We start from the raw sequence: 7,721 nt of genomic DNA, 5'->3' as shown, positions 1-7,721 counted from the left end.
GAGACACCCTAGGGTGTCTCCCAAAATCCGAGACACCCTAGGGTGTCTCGGCTTTGGCCGAGACACTCCATTGTGGTGCATTCGTCCGCTTCCGTTGTAAATTCTTTGTCCGAACTCGGATTTGAGTGATTCGAAGTGTGTTGGAAAGATGACGAAGAGTTCTATAAGCTCCAATGATTAGATCATCTGTGGAATAAATGAGACACGAAGGGCATTTCGTCTTTTGTAAGTGACACGGGGCTCCCGGGGCTCCCGATCAGTTCGTATCTTTATTATTCTGAAACTCTGTTGCTTCACATAGTTTGCCGATTCACTTCAAGCGTTCGTCGAGATGGTGACGTTCATCGTCTTCTCTTAACTTTGAGCTGTTCGTGGAGACCTATAGGCAATTTTCGATGCCTACAGATACCCCCTCCAAAGCGTTCCAGACTCGTTTCTTTTATAGAAGAGGCTGGAATACTTTGGATATGATTGGTCCAGCCTTCGATTGGTGTAAAGGACCTATAGTTAGCTTCAACTCTTGGCTCCTTCGATTTTTGGTCTATTCGATGCTTTGTCGAATAGCCGAAGTCCTTCCGGCGCTGCGTTTATCGCCTGGCCGTCGTTGGAGTCTCGAGTCTACCACCGGTGAGTTGAGTTTGGCTCGTGTCATTGAGTTGACTTTGAACTGACTATCTCCGTCATGATATATTGATTTGCGTTGACTTTTTGATCGCAACGCGTTGACCGGCGTTGACCTAGGGTTACGCGTTGACCGGCGTTGACCCTAGGGTTTCGAACGTCATACGTTGACACAGTTTATACTCGTACGTTTACTGGAGTATACATAGTTTAAGCTCTTAAGGTATTAGAACATGGCGGTCCCAAATATTAGGGCTGTAGGACCAACTGTTAAAGCTGATTCATCTGCATTCGTGGATCTTATTTTAATGTTATTGGATAATCGAGTCACGAGACCAACTAACAGAGCTGATGCATCAATGACTCGCACTTATAGAATTTTTGGCAACTTCTCAGCCATCAACGGGTTTGATGAGCCTTTACCGACTACCGTTTGAGTCGGGCTAGCATGCAGATTGTTTAGATCCGTTCTGCACATAACGTTGTGCTAAAAGAGTTAACTCTTTTAGTGCTACGACATTGAATACGTAGACTTCATCTTTCTCACGGGAATAGACTACCAGGCAACGCGTGTTAGGCGCTGACTTATCCTTACTTAGGATTCAGGATAAAAATCCCCAGACTCGGATTCTGGTGTCTTCTTCAATCGGTAAAAGACTAAACCGGCAACGCGTGTTAGGCGTTGACTCATCCCTCCTTAGGCTTCGGGATGAAATTCCCCAGACTGGAATTCTGATGTCTTCTTCAATCGGTAAAAGACTAAACCGGCAACGCGTGTTAGGCGTTGACTTATCCCTACTTAGGCTTCGGGATAAAATTCCCCATGCATAAAAGGCATGGATTTTTGTTGCTACGATGCTGAATACGTAGACTCGGTCATTTTTACGGGAACGAACCACCCAGCAACGCGGGTTAAGCGTTGACTTATCCCTACTTAGGCTTCGGGATAAAATGCCCCAGACTGGATTCTGGTGTCTTTTTCAATCGGTGAAAGACTAAACCGGCAACGCGTGTTAGGCGTAGGCTTATCTCTATTTAGGAGTTGAGATAAAATTCCCCGTGCACAAAGTGCCCGGATTGGAAGTTGAAAATTGTGTCTTTTCTCAGGGTAAAGACGGATTGGAAAATGGAAGAGGAAGAATTTTATATTCTATCTCCCGGCACTGAAGAGGAAGAATTTTATATTCTATCTCCAGTTGGAAAGGAAACTCAAGGTGGGATCTCCACCCTCAGAATCCGAAATGATGAAACTAAGAGTGGGATCTCCACTCCGAGAATCGGAAAGATTTAAGTAACCCTAACTTTTATAGGATTGGTTGCTTGATCCAAGAAAAGAGTTCCTCATTTATTGAGGGGAAATTCCGATTTCGACCCTAACTTTTATAGGTTTGGCTGAAAAAGGAAAAGATGGAAGTCTTTCGTTTATCGAAAGGGATAACTCAATCTTAGTCCTAACTATCTGCAGGTTTGACTAAGTAAAGTTGGAGACAATCCTAACTTTTATAGGTTTGATTGCTCAATTGAAAGTGGACCTCTCGTTCATGAAAGGAATCGAGAGGAGAATCTGGTTGTGGCCCTAACTTTTATAGGTTTGACCAAGGAAGCAGTGGAAGTGGGAGTTTTGAGACGATCTTACCTTTTACAGGCTTGATCGTTCAATTTGAAAGTGGACCTCTCGTTCATGGAAGGAATCGAGAGGGGACTTTGGTTGTGGTCCTAACTATAGGAAGGTTTGACCAGGTAGACAATGAGAGTGGGAGTACAAATCCTAGTGGGGGTTTAGTGTTTATCACTTTGTTCGTAATTATCGGGTTATCCCTAAAAAAATTACATATAGCATTCTTCTGGGAACTTCCCATTACATGAATCATCCACCCCCAGCTTCCTTCTTGGAACTGAATCTGACTTTGTACTCCGTTACATGACCGAGTTATCCTTAAGAACATTAGCGTAACATTCTCCAGGAACTTCCCATCAACGGTAGGAAACAGTTTAGACTCATATACCTATTGGAGTATCAGGGAGCAGTTTAACCTCATATACCGATTGGAGGATTGAGAAGCAGTTTATACTCGTGTACTCTTCGGAGTGTTGAGAAGCAGTTTATACTCGTGTACTCTTCGGAGTGTTGAGAAGCAGTTTATACTCGTGTAATCTTCGGAGTGTTGAGAAGCAGTTTATACTCGTATACTCTTCGGAGTATTGCCGTTCTTATTTGGCTTATCCTAGCGTTATGACGCCGGCTTCAACCAAGGTTTGGATGCTATTCTTTAAAGTAAAGCAAGCCTTGATGGGATGAAGGATCCTCTTGTGGTACGCGTAGTACTTTGGATCCGCAGTATTGTCAGCTTCCTCCTGATTTGTGATGGGTGGCAGCTTGATCTTGTTGTTTTCAAGAAGGGTCTCGAAGATGGTTGGAACGTCTTCGTCCTTGAATGAGTACTCTTTTTGGAGCCTTGGATCTGAACTATTCTGCTGTCTTCAGGACTGCTGTTGCGATGTCTGATTAACGTCAACAACTGTTGTAGGTGTCTTCCCTTCATTATGGGAAACGAGATTCGGATTCAGAGGGTAAGTCATCGGTTGACATCTTTCAACCTTCCTCCTTCTAAGGAATCGTTCGGCCTGCTCTCCGCGCACCTTCAACTCTCTCCAGGTATTGAGTGGCTCTACTCCCATAACGTCCAAGATATTAATGGACAAGTTGTTATGACAGGTTTGCAAGACGAATTCCTCCGTGACGGGATCCTTACAGTTCATTGCCTGATTGCGGAAGCGTTTGATGAAGGTATCCACCGACTCTCCGTCTTTTTGTTTCTCATCGAAGAGTGTCCTGATCGACACTTCGGCGTCATCATCGAAGAAATGAGTGAGGAACATGCTTTCCAGGTCCTCCCAGCTGTTGATGCTTCCGGGCTTGAGGCGGCGGTACCAATCGAAGGCGGGCCCGCGAAGGGTGCCAACAAATGACCGGATCGTGAGAGGCTCGTTGCCAGAGATTGTGCCCAAATGGGACTTGAAGTAGATTAGATGCTGAGTGGGCGAGCCCTTCCCGTCAAACGGCGCCCTAGTGTTATTATCTTTGGCGGAACCACCCCCAGCGTTGTTATCTGAAGGGGGTGCATTTGAACTACATCCAGTATTTTTTGGGAGGTGCGTCGGCCATGATGATTTCGTCCACTTCTGGATCGCTGTCGATTGCGGCGTTCTGGGTGCGACGGCTGGATTCAACTCTGACTTGATTGGACAGAACCCGAATTTGTTGATCATGCTCTTCCCTCATTCGCATCATGGCCATTTCCATTTCGAACTTGAAGATCTCTTTTTGTTTGGCCAAGGCATCCTCAACCATTTTAGTGATCTCGTCTGTGCTAACCATCAACGCTTCGTGTGATTGACCTAGGCTGGATACCGTTTTGTCAGAAGCGACTGCAGAGTTAGCATCTGACACTTCGTCATCCGAGGATAATCCTTGATTCATCCTCTGATAGTCCCTTTGTCTAACGGTTCCCGACCGTAACCGAGTTATACGTTGGGATATGTCCGAAAGATGACGAGGATTGAAGTTTCGCGTTGACTTCCCCTTATCAACCATATTAACTGTGACTTCTGGAAGTTCATCATCTCGCATAGTTGGACTTTTTCTACAGAAACACCTTGGGTTGGTCTTTGACGTTCTGGGGGAGATCCTTTCAAATATCGAGACCCTTTGTGGAGCGGTCTTGGGGCAGCTACACGCTGATAATACTGCCCTGATAATTTTGATACACGGACAGTAAGAGTCCGCTTTCCGGGTACTTCTCTTTCGAGATTTATTCGTACCCCCATCCCGATAGTACAACTCCTCAACGTTGCGGTCGGAGTAACCTATCGGCTGCTCGCATGGATTCTCACTCTGAGTAAACATTGCCTTGTTGGTATCTACAGGAGTCACACGTTTGGAATCACACCCTTGTGAGGGTGAAACCTTAACGGGCTCCTGGTTTTCTGCACGTCCCTCCAAGCGGGCTGTTGTAGAAATTAATTTGTGAGGAGGTCACGTACGACCCCCAGTCCGGATGTTTGCTCGAAGCTCCTTCAACGGTCTCAAGCTTTCCTTAATAAGCGCTTTTCCTTGATTCTCGGGTAGGGCACCGACACGATCCTTCAATGGGACTCTAGATTTGGGGAGATCCACGCTATCATAGAGCTTCACAGGAGGTGTGGGAGCAATAGGAACGGGATCTGGAGTTGACAAAGGCCGGAGAGCAGCCTCGGATGCTTTTTCCTTAAACGTTGACTTGGCCTTTGGCATCCAGACTTGCTTAGATCTTGGTGGTTTTTTGGCCACCTTTTCCTTCTGCAATTCCTGTGCCTTCCGTGCAAGAATCCTCGTCTGCGCTAACAGTACGCGGCGCTCATGGATGCGCTCCTCAAGAGTTGAACGGTTTCGTTTGACACGAACCCATTCATTAGTAGGTGGTTGGGAGGAGGTTCCCAAAGCTTGTTGCTGGAACACTTTGCGCCTTCTGAGCTTCAGATCCGCATTATAGCAAATCCCGTCAATAGGCTTCAAAGCCTTGGCCATTTGACGCGCGAGACGTTGACGGCGCCTTGGACAAGCCCTCTTCGTTAACACTGGTGCACTTTCAACGGGCAACTCCTCGACTTTCGAGGAGTTGTCACGAACGTTGGATCTGGTTTCTTTGGAAGCCGGCGGATCGTCGCGAGGCGTAACTACAACAGCGACGGCGGGGAGATCATCTTCTTGGGTCTTCAGATCTGAAGACCAGCGGATCTTCCTGGAGGAGGAGGCCTTCCTGCATCTGCAAGGAGAGGCAGATCTGGAGGAGGAAGAGGAGACGTACTCCTCGAACTTCTGCTAGTCGAACTCATATTTGACCTCTTCATCTAAGCTTCGGCAGCGAAGCTGTTGGCTCCCACTGTGGTTGCCAGTTTGTTTGCGGTGAAAGTTGCTATTTCCATTGTTATCGAATCTATTACAACTTTAGTCGTTACAATAAACTCGAATGAAATAAAAGTTGATCTTTTTATTAGATCTCCTTACACAATGAAAATAAAAAAAGTTTACAACTTTATCAAACAAACGCAGAGATCGTTCATCGGTCTTCTGCTTGCGTGGGATCTTTGCCTGTGCCGGGGTTTATCCGTGGACCACCGTCGATCAGATCTGATTGCTGAAAAATTGGGCAGAGCTTCGTCGATCCGCGAGGAGATCTAGAAACTTGAAGCGCCTATCTCGGATAAAGCGAGATATTTGCTCTTCTTAGTATTAACACAACGTGATAATACTAAGGATCGGGTACGGGTGATGTAGATCTGACGAATCTCTCTCTCTTGCGTTGAAGAACTAGATCCGATCTCTCCTCCTCCTCTCTGAAATTCATGCACCTTCAGTCTTTAATCCGGCAGGGCTTCGCCTAATCTCCAAAATTCCAGATCTGAAAAAATGAGGGCCTGAGGCTTGTATTTATAGGCTTGAGGGGTTGCGGAGCGGTTAAAACCACCTAAAGGGTCCAAATCCGTGTTGGAGACATCCTAGGGTGTCTCCCAAAACCCGAGACACCCTAGGGTGTCTCCCAAAACCCGAGACACCCTAGGGTGTCTCGGCTTTGGCCGAGACACTCCGTTGTGGTGCATTCGTCCGCTTCCGCTATAAATTCTTCGTCCGAACTTAGATTTGAGTGATTTGAAGTACGTTAGAAAGATGACGAAGAGTTCTATAAGCTCCAATAATTAGATCATCTGTGGAATAAATGAGACACGAAGGGCATTTCGTCTTTTGTAAGTGACACGGGGCTCCCGATCAGTTCATATCTTTATTATTCTGAAACTCTGTTGTTTCACATAGTTTGCCGATTCACTTCAAGCGTTCGTCGACGTCAATCAAGCTTCTGTGAACCAGATGGTGACGTTCATCGTCTTCTCTTAACTTTGAGCTGTTCGTGAAGACCTATAGGCAATTTTCGATGCCTACAACCCCCCTCTAGGGTCTAACAAAAGCTTGACTCGAGGGCCAAGAAGGTAATTTTCTTAGGATATCCAAAGGGTGTAAAAGGTTATCGCCTTTGATGTACAGAAGATTCAAAGTTCGTGATCAGCAGGGACGTCACCTTTGATAAGAAGTCCATGATTGCTAGGGTACCCAAGGATGATGATGGTGAGACTGTTGGGAATTCTAAGTCCCAGGTTATTGAGATAGAACCTAAAGACCAACCAGGTTCTAGTCGTGTTCAAATGGAAAATCAGGTAGATGATGAGCTTGAGTAGGAGGAGGTTCAGCAAGAAAATACACAAGTACTATAACAACAACAGGTCGAGGATAGTTTGGCTTCCACTAGGCCTGATCAACCCCTGAAGCACTATGGGCATGTTAATTTGGTTGAGTACGCACTCTCGGTGGAGGAAGATGAACCGGTCTCCTTCAAGGAAGCTATTCGGATAGAGATAGCGAGAATTGGTTGGCTACGATGGAAGAGGAGATTGAATCTCTCCGGAAGAACCAAACATGGGAGGTGGTCCCATTGCCCATAAGGAAAAAAAGCTATAGGTTGTAAGTGGCTGTATAAAAGAAAGAAAGATCCTTCAGAGCTTGGTGGTACGAGGTACAAGGCGAGGCTAGTGGCTAAAGGGTTTGCACAAAAAGAGAGTGTGGATTACAATGAGATATTTTCTCTGGTGGTGAAACACACTTCTATTCGGGTGCTATTAAGTATTGTTGCTCATGGTGATCTTGAGCTGGAACAACTCGATGTTAAAATAGCCTTCTTTTACGGAGAATTGGATGAAGAGATCTATATGCATCAACCTGAGGGCTACAAGGTTGAGGACAAGGAGAATCATGTATGTCGCTTGAGGAAATCACTATATGGACTGAAGCAATCTCCTTGGCAGTGTTACAAGCGATTTGACTCATTCATGCTAAAGCATGGGTTCTCCAGAAGCGAGTATGATTGTTGTGTCTATATTCGGAAGCTTCGTGGAGGTGATTATATCTATCTCTTTTTGTATGTGAATGACATGCTTATTGCTTCTAAGAGCAATGTGGAGATAGATAGGCTAAAATATCAACTTGGTAAAGAGTTTGAGATGAAGGACAT

This window comes from Asparagus officinalis, chromosome 2, assembly GCF_001876935.1.
Source record: "Asparagus officinalis chromosome 2, Aspof.V1, whole genome shotgun sequence".
Taxonomy (NCBI): Eukaryota; Viridiplantae; Streptophyta; class Magnoliopsida; order Asparagales; family Asparagaceae; genus Asparagus; species Asparagus officinalis.
The sequence above is the reverse complement of the archived record's forward strand: the minus strand, read 5'-3'. Positions refer to the sequence as shown.